The 26,758-nt window shown below is 38.5% G+C and overlaps 1 long non-coding RNA gene across 2 annotated transcripts in view; it reads left to right on the top strand.

The window, feature by feature from the left end:
• Positions 1–12,720: 12,720 nt before the first annotated feature.
• The window catches only part of LOC123941897, a 224,789-nt gene continuing 210,751 nt past the window's right edge, over positions 12,721–26,758 (top strand). For both annotated transcript variants that reach the window (XR_006818366.1, XR_006818367.1), the window contains exon 1: positions 12,721–12,823. This is a non-coding gene — a long non-coding RNA (uncharacterized LOC123941897). The remainder of the gene's footprint in view (positions 12,824–26,758) is intronic.

Genomic DNA, 26,758 nt, shown 5'->3' on the forward strand with positions numbered 1-26,758 from the left:
CAGGAGTCCCATCTTGCCCATGCTTCACTGTCTTATATGAAATTAGAATAACAATGAACTCCCTAGTCACTCTTTGATATTTGTATGGGCCAGGCACTGTTCTAGGTACTAAGGTTACAGCAGCAAAAATGTACAAGAATGGGGCGCCTGGGTGTTTCAGTGGGTTAAAGCCTCTGCCTTCGGCTCAGGTCATGATCCCAGGGCCCTGGGATCGAGCCCCTCATTGGGCTCTCTGCTCAGCGGGGAGCCTGCTCCCCCCCACCCTCCGCCTGCCTCTCAGCCTCCTTGTGATCTCTGTCTGTCAAATAAATAAATAAAATCTTTAAAAAAAATGTACAAGAATAAGTGATCTCATGGAGCTTCTTTCTACTTGGAGAAAACTCAGCAAACATGCAGGGGAAATATATAGTGCATCAGTTAATGATAAGGGCTCTGTAGATATAGAAAGAAGAAAAGGGAAGGAGGGAATTAATTTATGTCCAGTGGTTACTGACTTATGCCCAAGACTTGAAGGCGAGGGAGGGTTCTTGGTAGATCTGTAGAGTAAGAGCCTTTAGGTAGGGTAAACAATAAAGACAGAGGTTTGATGCAAGAGTTTGTTTGGTTTAACAGCAAGAAGAGCAAGGAGCTGATTGCTATGGGGACCCTGGCTTTTGCTCTAAGAAGGATGGAGAATTTTTAAGTAGAGGAAGAGAACCGATTTAAGAGTGTTGACCATGGACTTTCTTTTTTCTTTTCTTCTTCTTCTTTTTTTTTTTTTCCGTGCAAAAGCAGCCATGGACAATATGTACACAAAGGACTTTATTTCATAGAACTTCAGTTAATAAAACCGGTGGCTTACCTGCCATAGTCAGTCCGTCATTGAGACAGACCATTTGCCACGTGGTTTTGCCTTGAGGCTGTGAGAGGGTGTGGATTATGTCTGTATCACTTATCGCCTGTACCACACCCACTACAGACTCGGGTCAGTTGATAACTCTCGGAGCATATCCCTCAGCTGTACAATTCATTTCCTATCACCTCGAAGCCATAGATATAATTTAATAAATGTTTATTGAGGATTTAGAAAGACTTTTCTTCTAAAAGTAAAGGTAGCAGTAGATAAGTTCTCTGCTTGAAGGTTGCAATATCACATTGAGGAATGGGCTATCTGGGACGAACACTAATTCCTTTTGGTAGTTGTTCTGAGCCTGCTTGCTCAGAACTACCCCCACGCCTACTCTTTTCTGATTGGGTCAGCCCAGTGCTGTCCGAATGGAACGTGGACCTCAAATGCAAGCCGCATCAAGAAGTTTAAAATTTATAGTAGCCACATAAAAAACGTGAAGAGAAGCAAGTGAAATTAATATTAAAGTTGTATTTAATGTGGTATATCCAAAGTAGTATCCTTTTAATGTGTAATCACTGTAAAAGTCACTGAGATATTTTTCATCCTTTGTTTCCATGAAGTCTTCCAGTTCTGGTGTGTATTTCACAATGTGGACCACCAACTTGCCTGCCAAACGCCATAGCCCCATATGGTTAATGGCTGCCATATTGGACAGGGTAGGTCTGTAGCTACTGGACAAGGGTCAGGACTCAGCCTTCCCATCTGACAAACGACCTTTTATGAAAGCACTAACAACACTGATAACCTAGTAATGTTAAAGCTACTTTGTGAAATGACTTTTTTCTTGAGGGAGTATATAGGACCACTTCAGGAATGCTGATTCAAGTCCCCTGAGGTTAATCTGCAATGGTTAATAGCAAAGTAGGACCTAGCAGGATGTGGAATTTGCAGGGTACTTCTCTTATGCCAAATTTGTTTTCTCCATGTAAATTTCTTCTGTGCACTCAGTTAACTGGTTATAAATAGAAAAAGAGCAAAAGACTACTTTCTTGGCCACTTCCCATTCCCAAGCGCCAGATCAACAACTGAGTCCAGGGTCTTTTGTTAAAACTTTAGAACTCCACGACTGCACCTTCTCCCTCCCTGAGGGGAATCTTCCCTGTGCTCTCTCATTTATTTCAGCGTGAGACAGATTTCTGAGGTGGAGGCTGGTCAAGGCCCGATGTGCGGGCACAGCTCAGTTCTGCACATTTTAGATATGTGCACATTCACTCACCTGTAACTGATCCTGCCCATGACAGAGTTCTCCAGAATTTGCTTGAGTAAAAAGAGTCTTATATAAAGTGCAGAAATACCTAAATTTCACAATTCTTTTTAATGGACCTGTAAGAACGTAGAATTTGGAGGGCGCCTGGGTGGCTCAATCGGTTAAGTGTCCTTCTTTAGTTTAGGTTGTGATCTCTGGGTCCTGGAATCGATCCCCGCATTAGGTTTTGCAGTCAGCTTCTTCCTCTCTGTCTCCCTTCCCACTGCTCAGGCTCTCGCTATCTCTCAAATAAATAAAATCTTAAAAAATTATATTTAGAACTTGGGAATTTGGGGAAACAGCAGAAAGACTATGAACAAAAACCTTCAGGGCAGATTGGCTGAACGTTCTGCCGTTGGCTCCTTCTGTGGCCTGTGACACCAGGGAAAGTGGCAGCCTTCCTCCCTGGGCCTGAGACCACTATCTTGGGTTTATCACCTTGTGGGATTCCAGGCCATGGTGGGAGTTCCAGCTGTGTGGACAGGGTCCTCAGGGAGAGAAAGAATTAGCTATAGAATCTGGCAAAGGAGGTAAAGACAGGAGCTGGGAAGATTTTGAGTCGTTAGTTTCTGTAACCACAGCTGATTTTATGAGGAGGGTATCTTTGAGGTATACATGTAAGTGCTTAGATCTTCCTTAGTTATTTTCAGGTACAACCAGGCAACTGAAATCATAAATGGGTTGTAAAGAAATCATTCCTTTTCCATGTCTTTGTGGATCTGTAGAAACAGTCTTACTCATTAAATTTGACCTTAAGCCAGGTGATTTCAGTTTCTTTAAGGAAGGAGTTGGGCAGATATTAAGATGGAGGAGTCCACCTGCCTTTTGGAATCTCTTGAGATAGAACGTTTTTGTGAACAGTTTAAAAAAAAACAAAAGTATTCTGATAGCATAACAGAAGCAATCACTGACTTCTAGATATCATTTACTCTGGCTAGGCATTATCTCGGAATTCTTTATGGATAGTTCATTCTTACAACAAGCATGTGAGGTAGGTGTCCCCCTTTCCCCCAGTGTATTAGCAAGGGAGAGCCGTTCCAAGAAAGTTTTGTAACTTGCGTAGCATCGCAGAGCCAGGGATTGGGGAAGCTGGAATTTGAATGCCTGCAGCCTGACTCCCTGGTGCTTGCTCTTATAATCATGCTAGGAAGTAAAGACTCATGGGCAGGATCACTGGGTACCTGATAAATATTATACAATCAACTTATTTCAAATGCTTTGGGGTTGAAATGTAATGCATTCCTCCAGGGAAGTGGAATGAAAATGACTCCCACTGGGGCCTTAGTTTAAATCTTAATAGTTTTTAAATCTAGTTTTTATAAAAAATATCAGGCTTACCTAAAATAGGAGTCCTCTGTAGAAAAGTATTTGAGTTTAAGAAGTAAGTACTAACTAAATTAATAAAGGATAGAATAGTCTATGGCAGGATAGTTGGTCTAATGTACAGTTCATAATTAAGGATTGAATCTTAACTGAAGTCTTGCTTTTAGCTTTTTAAGCCATTCTGACAATTCCCATAGACACACCCATCTGATCGATGAAAAATTCAGGTAGAAAAAGTCTCCTAGAAATGATCCAAGTAGCTCTTTCTTTGTTCCTGTACTCTCTGAAGCAGCTCCCAACTTACAGCCTTTAAATTCTGGTGTTGATCCTCCTTGACCCTCTGGGCACCTTTTTTTTTTTTTTCCTTTTTTCTTTTTCTTTTTGCCTTTTTGCTGTTAGTGTCTCTAGTGTTTGAAATGCAGTTTTCCCTAACTAACTTCTGTCTTTGGTCAGCCCTCAGACCCTCACACTCTCTTGCTGTCTGGGCAGGAAGCTTCACTGGAAGTCCTGCCCCTATAACACCCAACCCCCTTCTGCCTTCTTGGACTATTTCTACAACCAAATATGTTAGTATCATATCGTATTCAGAATTCTGTTTTCTTCGAGCTCTCTCTGGAGATTTATGTGGGCTAATCGCTCCCCACCCACTTGACATTTTGCCCATTACACATTATATGTTTCTTCCAAGGAACAAAAATATAACTCTCCTTTCCTGACAGCATGGGAGACCTTCTCTTGTTGGCGCTCTCCAGGAAAAATCTCATAATCTAACTAGACAAACCCTTGCTGAAAAAGTAGACCAAATGGCATTTGTAAACTCCAAGGAAAGCATTTTTCTTATGTGAAGTATTTCCTAGCTGGAAGTGTTAGAAACTTTACACGTACTGATACCGGTGAGGTTTATGGAAAAAATGAAAAGCTATGAACAGCTACATACACTGTCAAAACTGAGCCCTGTCAGCCTCATTATTTCCCTTCATTCCGTGTGCTGGGAAACTCGCAGCACTCTGAATCTGCATTTGTGATGTGGAGAAAAATGAATGCAATAAAGTGTGGCTGGTAATAGACTGGGTAGTTAGCTTGCTCCTTTTTGCTTCTTTAGTAATTTCAAGTGAAAGAAATGATATTAGAAATATTAGAAAGTGTATTGTGTGTCTGCATCTTCTTTCTAAAATTCTTTACACACATGAGAAAAATCAGTACACCAACTTACCAGTATGTCTGATACCACTGGTGTGTGTTGGGTTTGTTGTTGTTGTTGTTTTTCGTTTTTGACTCATGACCTAAACCCATTAGGCAATGAAGTATCTTGAGAAATAAATAGCATCTACCTCTTTTGGGTTACCAGGGAACCATAAAGAATCTAAAGGTCTGGGTGTTTCTTTTCAATGTCGGGTTTTTTATTTTTTATTTTTTATGTATTTATTTTTATAATTCGTGTTGCACAAATTTGATTTCTTTATAAGGTTCTTTTATTTCCTAATTAGCACTCCACTGTCTAATCCATTCTAGAAAGTCTTCTCAGGTCCTTTATAGGCTGTTGAGCTACCAGAGAGGGAGAAAGCATAGCCAGTGACTGACTGGGCCTTCTTGTAGGCTCAAGATAAGCACAATTACATCATCACCTATTTGAAACAAAAATGGGATGGAGTGAATGAATGTGTGTGTGAGTGTATTTGGAGTGAATGTGATCTGGGGTTAATATTAAATGTAACTATCTTCATTGTGTAATATACCTTTTTGAAGACTCCGATTAGTGGCATGTCTGAAATTGAACTTTGAATTTAATATAGTTTAGAGAAATAACTTTTTGTCTTGAAAAGGCACACATGACCAGTGGAGCCACTTGCTTCTTTAATGAATGCCATTTCTTAAGTGATAAGATTTCTTAAGTGGTACTTAACTGTGTAGCTTGCAGTCTATCATGATTTTTCGTGGTATAGGGAGAACTTTAGAACTAGCCATAGCTGTGTGTTTATATCTGACATCTTAGCAACATGCCCTTGGGTAAATTACTTAATCTTTGCCAGTCCTTAATTTTGACATGTGTAAAATAATGTATTATATCATTTGAAGAACTGTTACAGACCTAAGATAAAATGTCTTACATAGTGCCTGGGACACAGTGATTATTAAAAGGTAATCATGGCCCAGATGATTTCACTGGTGAATTCTATCAAACAATTAAGGAAGGAATAGTACCAATCTTCCTCAAAATCTCTCAGGAGATAGAGAAGGGCAAGAACACACTTTATGTAGCTGTTACAATCCTGATCTTAAACCAAAAAAAATTTTTTTTTCAAAAAGTAGAGACCTTAGCAAAATATTATTAAGTAGAATGCAGCAAGGCTAAGTATGATTATATCACAAACAAATCGAGTTTATTCCTTCAAATGCAAAGCTAGGTATTTGAAAATTAATCTATGCAGTTCATCCAAAGGTACAATATAGAGGAGGAAGCCTACACAATGATTTAAATAAAGGCAGAAAAATTTATGATGTGAACCATGCATTTATAACAAGTACTTCAAACAGTAGGAATGGTAGAGAACTTTGCCAGATTAAATGCATCTATGACACATATTCAACTAATATTTTACTTAATGGTGACATGCTGAATGTTTTCACCCGAAAACTGGCAAGGGTGTCCACTCTCCTCTTTTTCAGTTGTTTGTTTCAGACGTCCTAGACAATACAACAAGAGAAGAAAAGGAGATACAGATGGTAAAGGAGACGGTGAAACTATTTACAGATTACATAGTTGATTGTACCAAGTATCCTAAAGAATCTGCAACACAAGGATTAATGAACTTAGCAAGGTTGCAGGGTATGTTGTTGATAGACAAACTTAAAGGTATTTTTACGTGCAACACAAAGAATGGGAAAAATAATTTTTTAAAGGTTTTGTTATTAAGTAATTTTTATGCCCAGCATGGGGATTGAACCCACAACCCCAAGATCAGGAGTTGCCTGCTACACCAACGGAGTCAGCCAGGTGCCCTGGAAAAATAATTTTTTAAAATTCCACTTGATGTAGCACGTTGTGTTGAGATCTCTGTTTCAAGACTGATATCTTGATTTACTGTAATGCCAACCAACGTCTTATTCGGTTTTTGGATTTGCAGAAAGAGGTGATTCTAAAATATATATGAAAATGAAATGGACCTAGAATATCCAAAGAAATCTTGAAAAAGAACAAATTCTGACTTCATTACTCCCTATAAAACTATAGTAATCAAAACTTTGTGATTGCTTCATGAAGCAAACAAACAAAAAACAACAAATAGTCAAACAATAGAATTGAGCCCAGTAATAGACCCATACTTATATAGTTAACTGGTTACCAACACAGGTGCCAAAACATTCCAATGGAGAGAGGAAATTATTTTTTTAAAATGGTGCCGTGGGACATCTGGGTGGCTCAGTCGGTTCAGCATCTGCCTTTGGCTCAGGTCATGGTCCCAGGGGTCCTGAGATCGAGTCCTGCGTCGGGCTGCTTGCTCAGCGGGGAACTTGCTTCTCTCTCTGCCTTCCCCTCCCCCGTGCATGTGTGTGCTTGCTCTCTCTCTTTCTACCCCCTGCCACTCTCTGACAAATAAATAAAATCTTATACAAAAAAAAGGTACCGTGAAACATGGGAATATCAATGTCTACCTTACGCCACCCACAAAAATTAATTTGAAGTGGATTACAAACCTAGAATTAAAACTGACATAATGTTTTTAGGGGAAAATATCTTTGGGGGGCAAGCAAAGGTTTCTTAGGTTACAGAAAACACAGACCCTAAAAACCGATAAATTGGACTTAATCAAAATTGAAAATTCGAGCTAATGAGAAAACATTAAGAAATTGACAAAGTACGTATCATTGACAGAGCGTTGCTGCCCTCAGTTACATAATGCATTTCCACAACTCAGTGATAAAAAAGACAATTCAATAAAAACAGAGGCAAAAACTTGGTTGCATGGTTCACCAATGAAGATGTACAAATCGATAAGGAACACAAAATGCTAAGCATCATTAATCATCAGGGAAATGCAAATTTAACCGTATTTAGGGAATGGCTAAATTTACAAAGACTGACAACAAAGTTCAGTGAGCATATGAAACAACTTGAGCTTTGAAGTCTTTTGTGGACATGTACACTTGTGCAACCGCTTTGGACAAAAGTCTGGTAATTTCTTATAAAACTAAACACATATGTACCCTGGGACCTACAGTTTTACTTCTAGGTATTTTTCCAAGGTGAAATAAAAACACATGTCCATAAAAAGACTTGGAGAAGAATGTTCATAGCAGCTTTGTTTAGAATAGCCATTGGGGCAGCTGCGTGGCTCTGTCGGTTAAACGTCTGCTTTCAGCTAAGCTCATGATCCCAGGGTCCTGGGATCCAGCCAAGTGTTGGGCTCCATGCTCAGCAGGGAGTCTGCTTCTCCATCTCCCTCTGCTCCTCCTGCTTGTGCTTATACGCTCCCTCTCTTTCTCTCTCTGTCAAATAATAGAATAGAATAGCCATTAGTGGAAATAGCTATTCCATATCAAGACAGGAGTAGATCAGTGGTAAGATTCATAACTGGAACACTTTTCAGCCGTAAAAAAGAACTCCTGATTCCTGCAACAACATTGATAAATCCCCACGACCGTTATGCTGCATGAGAAACTTCCAGAAAAGAATACCTACTCTATGGATCCATTTATGTCAAGTCCTTGAACAAGCAAAATCAATGTGTAGTGAAAACATCCAAACAGGAGGGTTGAGGGCAGCGACTTGACTAGGAAGCTCATGAGGAAAATTTTGGGGGGGATGGTAATGTTCTTTATCTTGATAGAGATTTGTGTTAAATGGGTATATATGTTTGTCAAAATTAATTGAATGGAGCATTAACATTTATGTATTTCCCTGCATATGAATTTTGTTCATGAAGCCCTTGAGATATTTTGAAGTCTGTCCTGCATGCTGACGTTTTTATGGGTGACCTATATTGAGAATTTTTTTTTATAATTTTATTTATATATTTGACAGAGATCACAAGTAGGTAGGCGAGATCGGGTGTGGGGGGGGACCAGGCTCCCTGCTGAGCAGAGAGCCTGATGTGGGGCTCGATCCCCTGACCCTGAGATCATGACCTGAGCTGAAGGAAAAGGCTTAACCCACTGAGCCACCCTGGCGTCCCTGTATTGAGATTTGTAATAACCTTGGAATGGAACAGAAAATCGAGTGAAGGACTGAAGGATGGAAAGATGAATAGATATCAGATAAAGAGCAAATGTTACCAAATGTTAATTGTAGAATTGAGGTGGAGGGAAAATGGGTTTTCATTGTGCGCTTCTCTCCACTTTTCTGGATGTAAGAAAAATTTCATAATGAAATCATGAGGGAGAAGGCCATTTTTCTGTTAGACATGATCTTGATTTGCAGGGGAAGGTGTTGAAATCCAATCTCTCGAGATCCAAAGTTTTTAAACAGATACTAAAATTAATAAAATCAATACATTTATCAAGAAGAATAAATATAGAAACAACAGGTGCCTCTAATCCTAAATAATTTGGTGCCTCTAATTCTACAACCCATATTCTTCTTGTGTGATTGTGCTGCTCTCTAAATCTGGATACCCGGAGCCTGGGGATAAAAAAGGGAAGTGGGCAGGAAGCCTCAGTTTTGCTTTGAATGTCTGTGGTTACTCTCTAGTTTCTTAATAAAGTGTTTTTTTTTTTAATGTATTTTTTTAAATTATTTATTTATTTATTTGAGAGAGGATGAGCATAAGAGAGGGCAAGCAGGAGTGAGTGGGGAACAATAGTATGGAGAGGGAGAAGCAGGCTCCCCACAGAGCAGGGATTCCCAATGTGGAACTTGATCCCAGGACCCTCGGATCATGACCTGAGCTGAAGGCAGACGCTTAACTGACGGAGCCTTCCAGGAGCCCAGACTTTGTGTTTTTTCAACAAAAATTATTATATATATTTGTAAGATTTTATTTATTTATTTACAGACAGAGATTACAAGTAGGCAGAGAGGCAGGCAGAGAGAGAGGGGGAAGCAGGCTCCCCACTGAGCAGAGAGCCCCATATGGGGCTCAATCTCAGGACCCTGAGATCATGACCCGAGCCGAAGGCAGAGGCTTTAACCCACTGAGCCACCCAGGCGCCCCAACCAAAATTATTTTTGAGAGAAGAGATGCTGGTGGTTGGTTCATTGAGCCCACCTTTATTAAAGATCTACACAAGATAAATATTGAGATGAAATCAGTGATAAAATTTACTTTCTCACAAAATTATTTTTGGGGGCGCCTGGGTGGCTCAGTGGGTTGAGCCTCTGCCTTTAGCTCAAGTCGTGATCCCAGGATCCTGGGATCGAACCCCACATCGGGCTCTCTGCTCAGGGGGGAGCCTGCTTCCCCCCCAACCCCGACCGCCTGCCTCTCTGCCTACTTGTGATCTCTGTCAAATAAATAAATAAAAAATCTTTAAAAAAATTATTTTTCTTCCTCATCTCACGTACTAGGAATTTTAAGAACAAATAAAGGAACAAGTATCTTAGAATCATTATCACATGCTATACGTCTTTTCTTTCCTTGTTCAAAGAGAAATTCTGCAGTCTTGAAGATGACAAGCCCGTCTGTCATTCCTAAGACCCCCACAAGTGGGCTTACAGAGCAGTAGAAGGAACACGCTATTGGGGGTACAGGGCCTGGTGCTTCCATCGCAGGTCAGATGGCCCCTGCTTCTTTGTACAACCCCCTTAGCCAGCATTTGAGCCTGCTTTCCTTGCTAGTGTGGGGATAAGAATGAAACACATTTCAAAGCCAAAAGAAAATTTTAAAAGATCATCAAGTCCAACCTTCTTAACTTATTGCTCTGATATTTGAAGGTCCATGAGTTGTTAAGGTAGCGGAGCTAAAAGGAAGCAAAACCATGCTGTAACAGTTTTTTCCTGACTTAGGGTTTAGTGTAAAGGTTTCATCATCGTTCCCTCCATTCAGCAGTCATGAAAGCACGCCCCAGGTAAATGCACCATGGGAATGCAAAGCGTTATCAGTATTTCTCTTAAGAAACCTGTAAATATGGCATGCGTGTTTTTACTTAGAAAATAAGTGTTTTGGACTTTAATATGTATATTAAGATTTTATGTTAAATCTTTATATAACGATGCATTGATAATCTGACTGTAGGGAAGTAGTCTCTTTGGTCAAATAAATCCTTTTGTTCCTACTCTGATCACTAGTTTGGATCTTTTTATTGATTATTCTGAAGTGTAATAGTCAATATACATAATAAATCACGAGATTCAGTATTTGAATTGTAGATGTCCCACCGGGATCTGGAATCAAATTCTATAAAGCTACACTGTACAGTTTTGCATTTGAAATAATAGGACTTTGCAACAGTGTAACTAAATACAATAGCCTCTTTTCAAATATATTATTTGCTTTTTATTCTTAAAAAGCTAAAAACCATTCTGAGGTTAAAAAAAAAAAAAGGCTAAATGAAATTTCTTTAAACCAAATGCGTTTTGACAGCTTTTTAATATTGGTTGTGTTTGTGTTTTGTAGACTTTGTGTAAGACCATTACATACTTGTTTTACATCATTATGGAGGTATAAAATTGCATATATTTAAATACAATGTGATCCATTTTGACATGCTTATACACTAGTGAAAACATCTTCATAATCAAGATAAATAATAATTTCATCATTCCCTAGACTTTCCTTAGAGCTCCTTTGCAGTCCTTCCCTCCTTCCAAACCCATTTTTAGGCAACCATAGGCTTGCTTCTTTCTTTTCCCTGTAGTTTCCATCTTCTATAATTTTACATAAAGAGAATCGTAAATATACACTTTTTTCGGGCCAATCGTCTTCACTTAGCATGTTTTTAGTGTATTTTTGATAGTCTGTGCTATTGTGTGTATAAGAATTTCCTTTTTCCCTTTTTTATTAAGATTTTATTTATTTATTTGACAGAGATCACAAGTAGGCAGGGAGAGAGAGGAGGAAGCAGGCTCCTTGCCGAGCAGAGAGCCCGATGCGGGACTTGATCCCAGGACCCTGAGATCATGACCTGAGCTGAAGGCAGAGGCTTAACCCACTGAGCCACCTAGGCACCCTTCTTTTTCCTTTTTTTTCTTTGCCCTGTGCTATTCCATTATGTGGACAGATACGCCATAATTTTCTTTTCCATTCATCTGTTTCTGGGACATTAGGTTAATTTCCAGTTAATGGCAGTTGCAAACTAAGCTGCCAGATCTTCGTGTGGGCATATGTTTTCTTTTCTTATGGGTGAATACCTAGAAACTGAAATGACTGAGTTGTAGGATGGGGATTATGCTCAACATTTTGTGAAGTCACCAAATGGTTTCCCAAGTGGTTACCCCATTTTACATTTCTACCACAAGTATGTGGAGTTCTGTTTGCTCAAAATTCTTGTCAGTGCTGGTTATGGTCAGTCTTTTTCATTTTAGCCAATCGAAAAGATGTGTATTTAATTTGCTTTTCTCTGAAGAAAAGCGATGTTTGCATCATTTCATGTTGTTTTGGCATTTAGATATTTTCCTTTGTCAAGTTTCTAAATCTTTTACCTGTTTTCTTTCTTTCTTTTTTTTTTTTTAATGGGCTGTACATTATTGTAAATGTTCTTTTGACGAGTTTGAATACAAGAGCTTCATCTCACATGGTGCTGAGAAAATTTTCTTGCTGAACATGGCTTGGTTTTAAGTTCTGAAGAAGTGTGATTTATCCATTTTAGGTTCAGTTATTTGTATTTTCTGTGTGCCTACAGGTTCTTTCTGCTCAAACCACCCACCATGAGATTGCACGTATCTTCTCGTATGTTTTCCTTTAGAAGTATTACCATTCTAGGTTGTATGTTTGGGTCTAGATTCTTTTCTGAATCCATGTTTGTTGAATGTGTGGTAAGGATCATTGCACCTTTTCTTTCAATTTTGCTTTCCATTTGACCCAGCCTCACTTGTTGAGAACATCATTTCTTTCCCCATTGTACTGCCTTGACACAGTTGTCAAAATTTGACTATATTTTATATGTGGATTTATTTCTGGACACATTCTTTTTCTCACCGATGTGGATCTGCCTCTTTTTGCCAGTAACACGCATTTGGTTTTTTGTTTGTTTGTTTGTTTAAAGATTTTATTTATTTATTTGACAGACAGAGATCACAAGTAGAGGAGCAGGCAGCGAGAGAGGAGGAAGCAGGCCTCCCGCGGAGCAGAGAGCCAGATGCGGAACTCGATCCGATCCCAGGACCCTGAGATCATGACCTGAGCTGAAGGCAGCGGCTTAACCCACTGAGTCACCCAGGTGCTCCAGTAACACACATTCTTGAAGAGCTTTATAAATCTTGGAAGAAGGTAAGCCACATTCTCCAACTTTTAGCTATCTAGATTCTTTGAAATTTTAAATTTTAGGATCATGTGGTCAATTTCTACCACAAAACAAGCCTTGTTGATTTAGTTTGGAATTACATGGAGTCTAAAGATCAGTTTGGGATGGTTGTCGTCCATGGATATGGTACATCTTCCTCTTTATTTTTTCTTTAATCCAGTAATATTTTGTAGTTTTTAGTATAGTGATATTGGGTATCTTTTCTTGGATTCATTCCTAGGCTTTCGTTTTTTCCTCATAATATAAAAGGAATTACAAAAAAATTCATTTCAGTATTTGCTACTAATACATCATTATAGGATGACTTTTAAAAATATTAACGTTCATGTGCACAGTGCTAAATCTTTCATTAGGTTTGTGCCGACTTTTATGGGTTCCTTGGTATTTTCTAGGTAAGCAATCCTAGAAGCATGCAAATATTGACAGTTTTATTAATGCTTTTTTGACTGTTACTTATTTCTTTTCTTCTGTTAATGCAACGGGTAGATCTTGTAGTAAAATGGTGAGTGACAATATTGAAAGCAGATATTGTTGCCTTCTTACCTCGTGGGGAAAAAATTAGGTCTTTCACTCTTGAACGGCGATATTGTGTTGGTTTTTTCTAGATGTTCTTTATCAGTTTAAAGAAATTCTCTGCTATTCCTAATATGCTGAGACCGATCTATCTTTCTTTCTTTCTTTTTAATATCATGAAAGTTGTTGAAGTTTGTTAAATGCTTTTTGTTTTGCATTTTGTTGAAGTGTCGATATTTTTCTTCTTTATCCTATTCTGCAGGTTAAACCTGGCATTTTAAGAAAAATTTCATTGGTTATGCTCTCACTGTGTTTACAGATACACCCCCTCCCCACACACAGACACATTGTATTACACTTGATAACATTTTTGTTAGGGATATTTACATCTATTGCAGGGATATTGAAGTGTGACTTTATTTTTTATAGACTATCCTTTAGATTTTGGTATTAGCATTATGTTGGCCTAATAAAGTTGGGTAGTGACCCCAAATTTTTTATTTTCTGAAAATATTTACAAAAAATAAATGACTCGGGAGTTTGCCAGAATTCACTACTAAAAATATTTGGCCTGGAGTTTTCTTTACAGAAAGATATAATAATTTAATTTCATAATTATTCTTTTTGTTTTCATATGTCATCTTTGGTAAGTCACATTTTTCAAGAAATTTATCAGTTTTTTATAGTTGTCCCACATTTTACTGTTGTATTGCATTTTTTACCTTTTTAAAGCCTATTGGATCCATATGATGAAGTCTCATTCCTAGTATTGTCGATTTGTGTCCCCCTCTCATTTTCTTAAACATTCCACTTAAGGCTTTGTCAATTTTGTTGATTTTTTTTTTTCCTGAAATAACTATTAGATTTTGTCAGTTTTTTCCCTTCACTGATTTTTTTCTTTTTACTATTTTCTTCCATCTAGTCACTCCGGGGTTAAATTCATTTTTTGACAGCTTTTTATGATGGAAATCTGAACTCTTTTTCTTTCTTTTGTTTTTTCTAATATAAGCATTTACAGTCATGAGTTACCCTCCAAGTTCTTCTTCAGCTTCATGCCACAATTTTTTGTATATTCAAAATCATTTCCAGTTATCTTACGGATTTGTCTTTTATACATGTATTATTTTGAAGTGTAATTTACTGATATTTTGTGTTTTTCTCAGTGTTATTGTTTGCTACTTTAACTGTGTTGTGGTCAGAGAATATAATCAGTATGACTGATAATTTTTAATACTGACCTCGTTATGAACCAGAATATGATCTCTCTCGGTGAATGTACTATGCATATATGAAAGTAATGTGGATTCTGAACTCGGTAATTGAGGGTTCTTTAAGTGTTAACTAGTTTTTGAGAACTTCTTCATGTTGGTGATTTTGGTGAGGGGTAGAATCTAGTTTAAGAATGACTCAGAGGAGTATTAAAATCTCTTGCCCAGGGTGTAGAATTGTCTGTTTCTCCCCTCAGTGCTGTCAGTGTTGGTTTTATGTATTTTTAGGAGTAACACTGATAATTTGTCCCTCTTGTCATCCGAAATATTACTTTTATTCTCTGGAAATACTTTTTGTCTTGAAATTTGTGTTCTCTGATATTAAAGTTCCATTTTTTGTTTGCTAACTGCTTAGTAGCTATTTGTCTATTCATTACTGTAAATCTATTTTCTTTATGCTTAAAGTGTCTCTCTTACATTTAGTGTATAGTGGTTCGAGCTTCTATATTCCTTTTGCCAGTCAGTGCCATTTAATTAGTGTCTTCAGACACTGATTTACGCTCTTCATTATATATTTTCACTTCCTTCTTCCCTGTGATCTTTTATGTTATTTGAGTCTTTTTTCCTATTCCAGTTTAGTTTAATGTATGTGTTTTAGCAAAGTCTTTTTGTATTTTCTTTTATAAAAGTATTTTCTCTAGGAATCACATTTTGCATATGAAATATTTCAGTCTATTTTAATACTGTAAAATTTCACATGAATCGTAGAAAATTTACAATAATATAGTTTATCCCTCACTGACCATTATGTTCTAGCTTTCATATGTATCATATCAATATACACTGAAAATCCTACCCGCTAATAAAATAGTTTTTCTTTTAATTATATGTATTCTAAAGAACTTAAAAAAGAAAATTAATCTTTTACATTATCCAGGAATTTGTCATTTCTGTTACTCTTTCTTTGTTCCTTCTGGTATCGCTTCCGTTCATTGTGAAGAACTTGCATTAGCAAATATTGTATATCATATCACCTGGTGACTAATTATCTTATTTTTCCTTTATTTGAAAATGCATTGATTTCACTGTCATGTTTGTTCGATATTTACACTAGCTACAGAATTCAGGTTTGATGTTTTTATCCATTTATCCCATGAAGATGAATGTTCTGTCCTTAGGCTTGCAGTGTTTCTGATGAGAAATCTTCAGTATTTCAAACCATTCCCCTGTGTGCAATGGGCCCGATAGATACAGATTTTTTTTCAAAAATTTTTATATTTGTTTTTCACCATTTTAGCTACGATGTCTGGATGTGGTTTTCTTTGTGCTCAGATCTGTAAATTTATGTATGTGACTATATTTAGTAACTTAACGGCAGTTACATAAATTGTTTTCTCAAAAATGGCATGATGTGACATGTGGAATCTAAAACAGTTGAATACGTAGAAACAGAGATTAGAATATTGGTTATTAGAGGTATAGAGTTGGGGTAGTTGGGGAGATGTTGGTCAGTCGGTACAAAGTTGCAAGTGTAGAGTTCTAATGTATAGCATAATAATACAGGCAGTAATACTACATTGAATATTGCTGATTTGCCAGCAAGATATTGACTTTAGTCATCATTACATTACATGTATGTATATCAAATCATCATATTGCCCACCTTAAGTATATACAATTGTTATTTTAAAAAGTTCTTTTTAGTTTCTCTTTCCTCTACTTGTACTCCAGTTATGTATGTTACATATTTGGAAATGTCCCACAGGTCTCTGGGGATTTTCTTTTTTTGTTTCATTTTTTCCCCCACTATATTTTTAGATTTGGATTGTTTCAGTTGATCTATATTAAAGTTCCTAATTCTTCCTTGTATTATTTCCATACCACTATAGAATTCTCCCAGTGAGGTTTTCCTTTTAAGTATTTTTTGTTTCCAGGAATTTCATTTTTTTAATTATTTACTTTTCTCTGTCAACACGTATATTTTCATTTATTTCCACAGTGTTTTCTTAACTCATAGAACATAGTTATCCTAGCTGCTTACATGTCTTGGATAGCTTCAATACCTAGATCCTCTTTTTGTTGTTTTTTTGTTTTTTTGGTCTTTTCCTTTGGGAAATTACCATATTTTCTTGTTTTTGTTTGTTTGTTTGTTTTTTGGTGTGTTGAGTAGTTCTGGATTGTATTCTGGGTAGTCTGAAGATTGTGTTGTGCAGAGTCTATCATAATATTTCTATCATAACCATCTGGAGATGTTGATGTTTATTTTAGCGGCTATTAGGCCATTTAGCTTCGGGCTGTAAGTGGTGTCTCACCTTTGGGAGGTGATTCAGACCTCAGTTCGTCTTTCTCAGGCGTGGCTTTATTGGTTTGCTGTCTGTCTGGTGCATGGGGTCAGAAGTCTCAGATCTTCATTCAGCTCCCAGTGCCTTTGATACCTTCACTGGGACTGTCTTGTACGTGCTTAGCTCAGGAATTTAAGTGATACTTATTTACAGAATTAAGGGTCCCCTTTCTCTTACTCTTTCATCTGTGGGGTTCTTTCTAAACTCTCCGGCCTGCTGGAACCCTTCTGATTCTTTTTGCCAGAAAGAGTTTATCTGAGATTTTATCTACTTGTGCAGCCATCATTGCTAATACCTTTGCAACTGGGGTCATACTGCCCAAGAAAAATTGAAATGAGAAACTCATCACTGTACAAGTTACTTTCCAACGTTTTGATTCTCTTACCTCATCTGCCTGCTATGGAGAGTCTTCAGGTGGCTGAGATAGATACGTAAACGTATATGCGTTGCCTGCATATGGATGTCTGTATCTGTCTAACTATATATATATATATATATATTATAACGCAAACCCGTTGTGACAAAGTTCTCTTCCGGTGTGAGTTGTGCAGAAAAGAGCAGAAGTGATAGTCAAATTGTGCTTATAACAAACACACACAAACACAATTTAAGAAAACAGCTCCTGTGATACTTCACATTCTGCATTCCAACTAATCTTTGCATTTATCATTATTTAAAAGGCATGGAGCACAGTACTATGCTTTTTTCCCTCCACTGGATTGTTAAAGATAAAATAGATTATATGTGTTTGGAGACATCAGAATCAATCTACATATAACTCAATTGCACAACTAATCTTTAGGTATATTTTTCAGGCCCCTTAGGACTGATACTTGGTAGTGATTTAAATATGTTTCGTTAAGAATAAGGAGTTTAAGAATTAAAAACCGTTGACATTTCCTGTTGTGAAATGCATATAGTAGGTCAGTGCCAACTTCCTCACGAAAGTGAGTTTATGTAATGATAAAATAAAAAAAAATCAAAGGATAAATTATTATGTCTGAATGATGTATATTTTGGAAATAGTGCAATATTCTTTGTTTGTTTGTTTGTTTCTCAGAATAAACTGAGGCTAATCCAAGAAAAGGTTTGACTTCGATTTCACCTATTACTGTATTTTAAAAACTGTTGTTGAACCATTACAGTTTCAGGAGAAAACAAGTAATACCATCTCTGTAGAATCTATTTTTCTTCTCAGGGGACCTTTTTGAACTTTGCCAAACCCCTGTACCACAGGCCATTCCAAGATGTTGTAAGAGTCTTTTAGTGATTAAAATAGAATGCACTAAAAAAAAAAAAAAAAAATTGTGTATTGTGTATTAAATATTTCTGCTTGTTGGGTAGTGATTAAGTGAGACTTTTAAGCAAATGAAGAATGAGGGCAGCAAGGCCATTTTATGCAACAATGAAATGATATTGTTTTCTTAAAAATCCTATGCGACAAAACATAGGATTTTCCATATGCTTAAGATACCCTTTTGACCCTGCATTAGATCAGGTTATTTGAATAAGGCTCAGAGGAGAATCACATTGCATTTCAGGTGAAAGACTTTTGTAATATGCACTTCCCAAGCATTCCTTCTTCTTTGTTCCCTGAAATTGGTATAAAAATAGCAATTCTCTGCATTGACATCGTTATTTGTAAAATGATGGCAGCAGTTAGACATTTTGTTATATGGCAACATGAATGTAGAAACTACTCGTGTTTAGTCTCTATTTTATGGTGTCCAATTATCCCAGTGATTACATTTTCAAAATTGAGAGGTCATTTGCATTGGGTGCCATGCACAGATCTTCGTGGGAAGCACCAGATTGTCTTTTCACAAATACACGTTCTCCATGTGTAACCCCAGATCGAGATCTGGATCCTGTCTCTCAGCCCTGATCCCTGGAACTTTTTTCATTCCCCTTCCCTCTCAGGATCCTCCATCCCCAGCCAGAGCTAATCATTTTGACTTTTGTCTGCACATGTTTGTTGCCTGTTCTTAAACTATATGTTGATAGAATCGTGCAGGGTGTGCTCTTTCCCATAATGCTTTGAGATTCATGTGTTACACATATCTATAGTTCTTGCATTTCCACTGGCGAGGAGTATTTAATTTTGTCAATATGCCCCAGTTTGGTTATACATTTTTCTCTTGCTAGCTTTCTTCCATTTTGGGCTTTATGAATAAAAACACTTGGAATTTTCTTATACACATCTTTTTGTGGAGATAGCTCACATTTTTCATAGGATACAAGTTCATTATAAATTGTGTTTATTATAGCAATTTCTCTATCCCTTTTTCATGTCAACTTTTAGAAGATACTTGGCTATAAAAGGAAGAAAAATGGCCCCAGATGTACAAGTTATGCTAAAATATGTTCACATTTTTGAGAGATTAGTTGCCCTTTTTTTGAAACATGGGTTGTCCATATTTGATTCTCTTGTACCAACTGTAAAGAAAAATTAAGCATTGTATATCTATAAAAGGCATATGAAAATTAAAACATACCAGCTCTATGGGATTCTTTTTTTCTGAATAACTTATTTGATTATTTTCTCCCTCAAAGACCAACCACACGGTAGCATGCCTTCTCCCTGCTATGCTATTTGACTTTACCATATAATAAACAATTACATGTCCATCTCCTCATGAGACTACAGGCTCCTTGGAGACCAAAGCCATCTGTGTCTTACTCATCTGTCTATTCCTGGAATCTAGCACTTTGCCTGGCGCATGGTAGGTAGACTTTATGTCTTGTGTGAATTGAATAGCTACCTTTTGTCTAGGGGGTTTATTTGCCTTGCACAGGCTGTTTTTGCTATGGAAACATAACACACACTTAGCTTTAGCTCAGGCGTTTACTATTCCCTTTGTCTTTAGTCTTTTGTTTAAAACATGAGCTGACTTATCCCAGTTTCCTGTTTCTATAGAGTAGGCTTTTGATGGAAATGCACCCTACCAAAAACCTATGAAATGTTTGTTTTATTAGCCTAATTACATTATACTGAACTTCACTGATGTGTCATTGAGAAAAACAACTTCAGGTAAGAATTTATATATATGTGCCTATACAGAGATACAGAATAGATTAAGTTTTTTTTCCTAGGATATATAGTACTTGGTGCACTCTGTACTTAGTGGTAGAAGGCAAACCTCATTTTTCCTTTTTTATTGTTGGCCAAAGACACATTATCTGTCTAGCACAATTAAAAGACCTTGAAATTATGCATGATTTTCATTACTACTGGGATTTCTATGTCGAATCAAAGGTCATTATTCTAATCATCTCAGACCTCTCTTTTTCCCTAATAGATCTTTGCCATGCCCATCTGTCAGTGGTTCATGGTATAACCTTTTCTGATAGGGGCAGGGTGGCAGATGGACAGCAGATGGGAGTTTTGCCCTGCCTCTTGATTCAGCTCCCGGCCCGGGCAGAAACTGTCATCGACTGTCAGTTGGTCCTCACAGTTTGTGGGTTCCAGGACTGTATTTGGCATCACAGCCCCGGGTCTGAAAAGATGCAGAGCTGGATCAGCGTTATGGGTCATTGTGACTAGTTAATGGTTAATGACTAACAGGGTGGGGGACACCTGATGAGTCTATAAAAGCATTTTCTTTCTCTCTCACTGTGTGTTAGGTGTTCAGGACCCCCAGAGTCCATTCTCAAGATCAATGTGGCATTCTTAGGAAAATATTATTATAACACAGGACTTTTCGTATTTTTAAAATCTAACGCCATTTGCCCAAAGTCTTTGTTTCTGTGTAAAAGCATGTGAAGAAGCAAGTGTGAAGGAGAGATACATGGACAGACAGTGGCTTGAACTTTAAATGTTTTTGTCTAAATTGTTGGACGACTTGTCATCTTCCAGAATTCCTAAAGGTAATGGATGGTTAAAACTTGGTCTAATGATAACATTTCGAGTGCAGTGACTATAAATGCTTGTGCCCTAGCCTTCAAAGGGGCTTCAGGAGATTGCTGGCTTTTATAGGGCAGAGAAGAAAGTCTTTTTTATTCTTTTTCTTTTTATTCCAGACCGTTAAACACGCACTGTTTTTAATTTGTGCATGAATTTGTTGCTTTACAAGTGACTCTCTTCACTGTAGGTATAAACCAGATTCAAGTAAACAGGCAAGGCTGAGTAAATCCATTTTGGTGGTTAAGCCTTGACAGTGACCGTGAATAAAAGACCGTCATGAGTCGAATTGTGTGCTGAGCTAAGAGGGGTTTTTCCCCTTCGTTTCTTTGGACTTAGAGCTTCACAAAGATCATATTGTGCCCTTTCTTCAGCTGAACTGAATCTCCACTTTGATAAGAATAGAAGAGAGTTTAAGTAAAGAAAAGGTGTCTATTGATCTTTTGGTAATTATCTGTCCTGAGTATCGAACATTGTCCGTCTCTCAACCCAGACGGTATGAACTTAGTGCCCAGTGCTCAAGGAGACCCTCAGAATGCTCCAGTCCCTCCTTGTACTCTGGGCTAGATTGAAATACTGTGCCCATTTTTAGGAACTCTGTGCTGTGTCCTCGGGTGAGATTGTGTATGCATGTCTCTGTGTGTGTAATTATCCACCAGATTATATGTTTGATAGGTGACTGAGACCTTCTTTTTGGAACCATGGTACTCTGTCTGCGGCCTCCTTGAAACCAACCCATTGATTCTCTTAAAGGCATCTTGAAATTGGACAAGATCTTATCCCAGTACTGCCTGGGATGGCTTAAAGGACCGTGTTATACCCGGGCTAGCGATAAAGGTACCTTAACGTGGGTCTTGCTAACATGATTTCAGGGGAGGTGTGGACAGGCTCTAATTAGTTATGACTCTGTAAACGCTGGAAGAGAGGCTTAGGTCGAAAGTCTCCATCTGACTGATAGTGCTGTGACGCTCTAATCCCGAAAAGTGCCTTTGAGTCATGGCGTTCAGGCAAAGTCATGAACTTGAGGAAAGTGAGCAGTCCTTGTGTTTAGACAGTTAGCCGTCACGCCGCCTGATTCCCCAGGACTCGTTCTTGCTTTTGGAAGGCGACTCTCAGAGGAAAGGTTACAAGCATAACGGGCTGTTCTACAAAAAGTTTTAAGCCGTCTGACGTTCGATGTCTTTGATAAGCAGCTGAGGTCTCATGTTTATATCATCCCGTACGTTGTATAGTGCCTGATAGGTCTCAAAGTGCGTTTCCCACGCTTTAGCTCTTCTGATATCAAAAAATCCTTGCGGGCAAGCAGAGAAGAAATCTAAATAATTGAGGACAAAACGAAGTTCAGCTTCGGGTTAGGTCAGTTACTGCCTTTTCGCCCCCGCCGTCAACACGGGATCAATAATGGCAAACTTCCAGGAGGTTCTTACCTTCAAGAAGCTTCCATGGTCATAGGCAGTAGAGATGATGAATAGATTAGCATATGCTGAAATGCCACATCTGAATGAAAATGATCACAAATGCCAAAGCAGACCCCAGTTTTGGAGATGGAGAGGGGGGTGTGCTTCTTCATGGAGGGGCCAGAGAAAGCATGTGTGTGTGTGTGCGCACGCACGCGCACATTTTGTCACTGTTGGCTTGTTATTGAGATAGACTTCACCGATACACAGATTGAGAATTTCACATATTTTAAGCATGTAGCCAATGGGTTTTGATGAATATAATCTGTGCCTCTGTTAATATGTGGACCCTTTTTATCCCCATAAAGAACACCCCTGCCCTCTTAGAGTCAGACCTGTGGTCTCCACTCAAGAAGGCAAACACTCTTCTGACTATTTCATCATAGATCAGTTTTGCCAGTTCTGGAAGTGGAGTCAAGCACTATGTACTTTCTGTGGCTGGATCTTTCCTTCTCTTAAGATTGTTGATGTTTGGGGCATCTGGGTGGCTCAGTCATTAAGTGTCTGCCTTCAGTTCAGGTCATGATCCCAGGGTCCTGGGATTGAGTCCCTGTGATCAGGTCCTGGGACTGGGCTGTACGGTGGGAAGCCTGCTTCTCCCTCTCCCCCTCCCACTGCTTGTGTTTCCTCTCTTGCTGTGTCTCTCTCTGTCAAATGAATAAATATAATCTTTAAAGGAAAAGATTGTTGATGTTTATCCATGCTCTTGCTCTATTGTGATTCTCCCTTTTTATCGTGTTCCCTTCTTGGGGTGTATCACAAATTTCTTTTAATCCACTTTCCAACTTGGATTGTTTCCAGTGTGGGCATTACAAATTAAGTGGTTAGGAATACTTTTTATACCAGATTGTTATATGTATGTGTGTGTGTGTTTACATTTCTCTCTGGTAAATACCAAAGAGTAGGTGTTGAACTTTACAGACAACTTCCATACCCGTTTCCAAAGAGATTATACCATTTTCCCCTCCCAATAGCAATTTGTAAGAATTCAGTTTTTTGTTCTTTGCTTTTTTGCCCCCTTTCATGTCCTCATCGACATTTGGCGGTGTCAGTCTCTCAGATCTCAGCCATTTGAGTAGGTGTCTAATGGGGCCTCATGTGACTGATTTGCATTTCCAAAATGATTAATGTTGGTGAGCACTACTTCTTGAGCTTATTGGCTTTTCACGTATATCCCTTTGTGAAATGCCTATTCAAGTATTTTGCCCATATTTTAAATTGAGTTGTTGGTCTTTGTATTATTGAATTGTAGCAGTTAGAACTCCTTTGTCAGATCTGTGTGCTGTGAACATTTTCTCCCAGTCTGTAGCTTTATCTGCTTATTTTTCCCAATGACGTCTTCAGAGGACAAAGGTTTTCATTTTAATGAGGTTCACATTATTATTTTTTCCTTTAATTACCATGGTTGCATTTCTAGGAAATTTTTGCCTTCCCTAAGATCACAAAGATATTCTTTTATGTTTTCCTTTAAAAGTTTTATCATTTAATTTTGCTGTTTAGATCTGTGATAATCTAAGATACATTTTCATGTGTAATGTGAAGTGTGGGTAAAAGTTCACCTCCCCCCCCACCCCCCCATAAATAACCAATTGTTGTAGAATCGCTGGTTGTGGAGATCTCTCTTTACCCTTAGAAATGCTTTGGGATCTTGGTTGAAAAGTCACTACTTTTCTATTTGGAACGTAGAAATATGAAAAGAACAGTGTTCCCAGCCTTCCAACAACAACAAAATGGTAGAAAATTTGTAAATACATACCACTTCTTCAACCCATGAGAGGGCTGGGGTCCCAAGGCAGCCAAGTGACCTGAAAGCCAAGGATGAGTGCCTCCAAGGAGAGATGAGTGCAAGCCCTGGCTTACCAGAGGCCTATGTGTCCAGATGCCGACAGGAAGAATTCCACTAACATGGGTAACAAATTGTCTAAAGCCCCATGTCGGGTAGCAAGAGAAGAGAAAACTTCTGGGAGCTGTAGGCACCAATGGAATTTGTAGTCATTCCATAGTGATGCATAAACTATGCATAAGAGTGATAGGTCAAGAGTCCTCATGGTTCATTCTTAGCTGCACGTCATGATCTCAGGGTCATGAGATTGAGCCCGGTGTTGGACTCTGCACTTAGTGGGCCATCTGCTTGAGATTCTCTCTCCCTCTGCCCCCCCCCCCCATCAAAATCTTGAAAAAGAAAGAATGGGTACAGTCAACGAGAGCAAATTTAACAAAGCTGCTGGCCCAGGTGAGGGATGGAAAATGTCCATTGTACTTAGCAATTTGGAAAATTACCTGCAACATTAGCAGGAGAGGGTTCCGTTGGACTAGCAAAGATCGGAACTAGAAACCACTGGATTCGGAAATGAATGTGATATGAAGAAGATGGGCCAGTAAAAATACTTCAGTTCCCCCAGATGTTTGGATAGAAGAGAAGGATCGGTGCATAGAGTGACATGGAAATAGGAGTGGTTTTTAAGGGTGAAAGTGACTGGAGCTTGCTTATAAGACCAGTGGAAGACGTCAGTAGGATGGGAAAATGTGTCATTCGAAGAGAGGAAAGGGCCAGTGGAGTGTTGTAAGCTTAGTGGGTGGGACTGGGATGTGTATGGAGGGGTTCCTGGTGTAGTACACATACCCTTACGTGCAACAGTAAAAGAGAGATAATTTGTAGAGTTTCAATATTTTCCTATGTCAGATAGTAACTTTTCTATGCTTAGAGACCTATATATTAATGTCACCTATATCTTCCTGGTAATTTTTTTTTTTTTTAATGGGGTAGTAGGGAACTGTTTCCTCTTTACTGAGTTGTTGTGTGCTGATAGGCACTTTGTCAGAATACAGCTTTTTGGGGCGCCTGGGTGGCTCAGTGAGTTAAGCTTCTGCCTTCGGCTCAGGTCATGATCCCAGGGTCTTGGGGTTGAGCCCCACATCAGGCTCTCTGCTCAGCAGGGAGCCTGCTTCTCCCCCTCTCTCTGCCTGCCTCTCTGCCTTCTTCTGCCTGCTTGTGATTTCTCTCTCTGTCAAGTAAATAAATAAAAAAATCTTTAAAAAAAAAGAATACAGCTTTTTGGTAATGGTGCAATAAACCACTGTTGCTCTGATGCAGTAAAATGTAATAGACACAGTAACTCAAATCATTCCATCTTGCTTGACATAATGCAAAATGGTTTGAAAAACGAGATCCCAAAGAAGCAGCTTGAAACTCCCAAGTTGCATGAGTTTCGGGCCAGTAGTGTCTTGGAGGCAGGGGCTGTGCAAACATTCATGTCCTCATCATTGTTCCTACGATGGTCAGACGCCTCCAAGATGCCAAGTGTGTTGAAAGAGAGTAACATTGATGGAAGTCCTATTATCAACATTTGTTTTGTTTTTTATTTTTTAAACGATTTATTTATGTATGAGTGAGGGAAGGGCCACAGGAAGGAGGAGAGAGAAAGAATCCTTGAACAGACTCCCCACTGAGTGGGGAGCCCAACTAGGGGTTCCGTCTCAGGACCCTGAGGTCATGACCTGAGCCAAAATCAAGAGTCAGATGCTCAACTGACCGAACCACCCAGGCGCCCCTGTGGTCAACATTTTAAAGCATATGACTATTGGAGCATATTTAATTCTGTTGTTTGATGACTAGTAGAAGCTCTAGAAATCCTGGGCTTTCAACAGTGGTTGAAGTCATGAAGTTTCAGCTGGCATTAGACTTTAGTCATGGCAGCCAATTCCTCTGGTCAACGTCGAAGGCATTGCACCTGGCAGAAACACTGGCCAGCATTCCTCTCCTGTGCTTCTCAGTCCTGGACTGTGGGGCTGAGACTGTTTGGCCAGACTCGTTTCCATTATATGCATCTTATTCTAAATATTCACCCCTTCCAATAATACAAATACAGTACATTTGTTATTTTAAAAACTGCTTTACTTTTTAACGCCAAACATGTGAGACAGGTTTATTTATATCCATATCTTAAATATTGACACATATGGATAAGAAAATGACATTTTCCTTTGGAAATTGAATCGACAATGGGAACTTTAGGTTCGCTGTCACAGTGGGTCACATGCAAGAACTTGGCCAAGTTTATCAACCATATTTGGCCTAGTTTTCTGCATATGTTTGCCAGATGCAAAAGCCAGCTTGTTGCTCGAGGGCACAGAAACCTGGAGGAACTTTTGCTTGGAACTTGTGCCATTTAATCCACTGGGTGTCTTTCTTTTTGCTGAGAGTTTACATAGAGAGGTCAGGTTGTCCCAGTGGAACATAAATAGAAAGAGGCTTCTCTTTGTCTTTCACGAGCTACAGAGGTTTTTTATAGAATGCTCTTGTCAAGTATTTTTGGTAACACAACTGCAAAAAAGAAAAAAAAAACCCTACAAATATGAGCTTTATGGTGAAAAAATAGAGTTCTAGGTACAAATTACAAATGTTTGAACAACTGAGTTGAGTAAATACATTCTTTTGTTGAGGGGTCTCAATGCCTTGTAGAAGTTGTCACTTAGGATA

This window comes from Meles meles, chromosome 5 (genome assembly GCF_922984935.1).
Source record: "Meles meles chromosome 5, mMelMel3.1 paternal haplotype, whole genome shotgun sequence".
In the NCBI taxonomy this organism is placed as follows: domain Eukaryota; kingdom Metazoa; phylum Chordata; class Mammalia; order Carnivora; family Mustelidae; genus Meles; species Meles meles.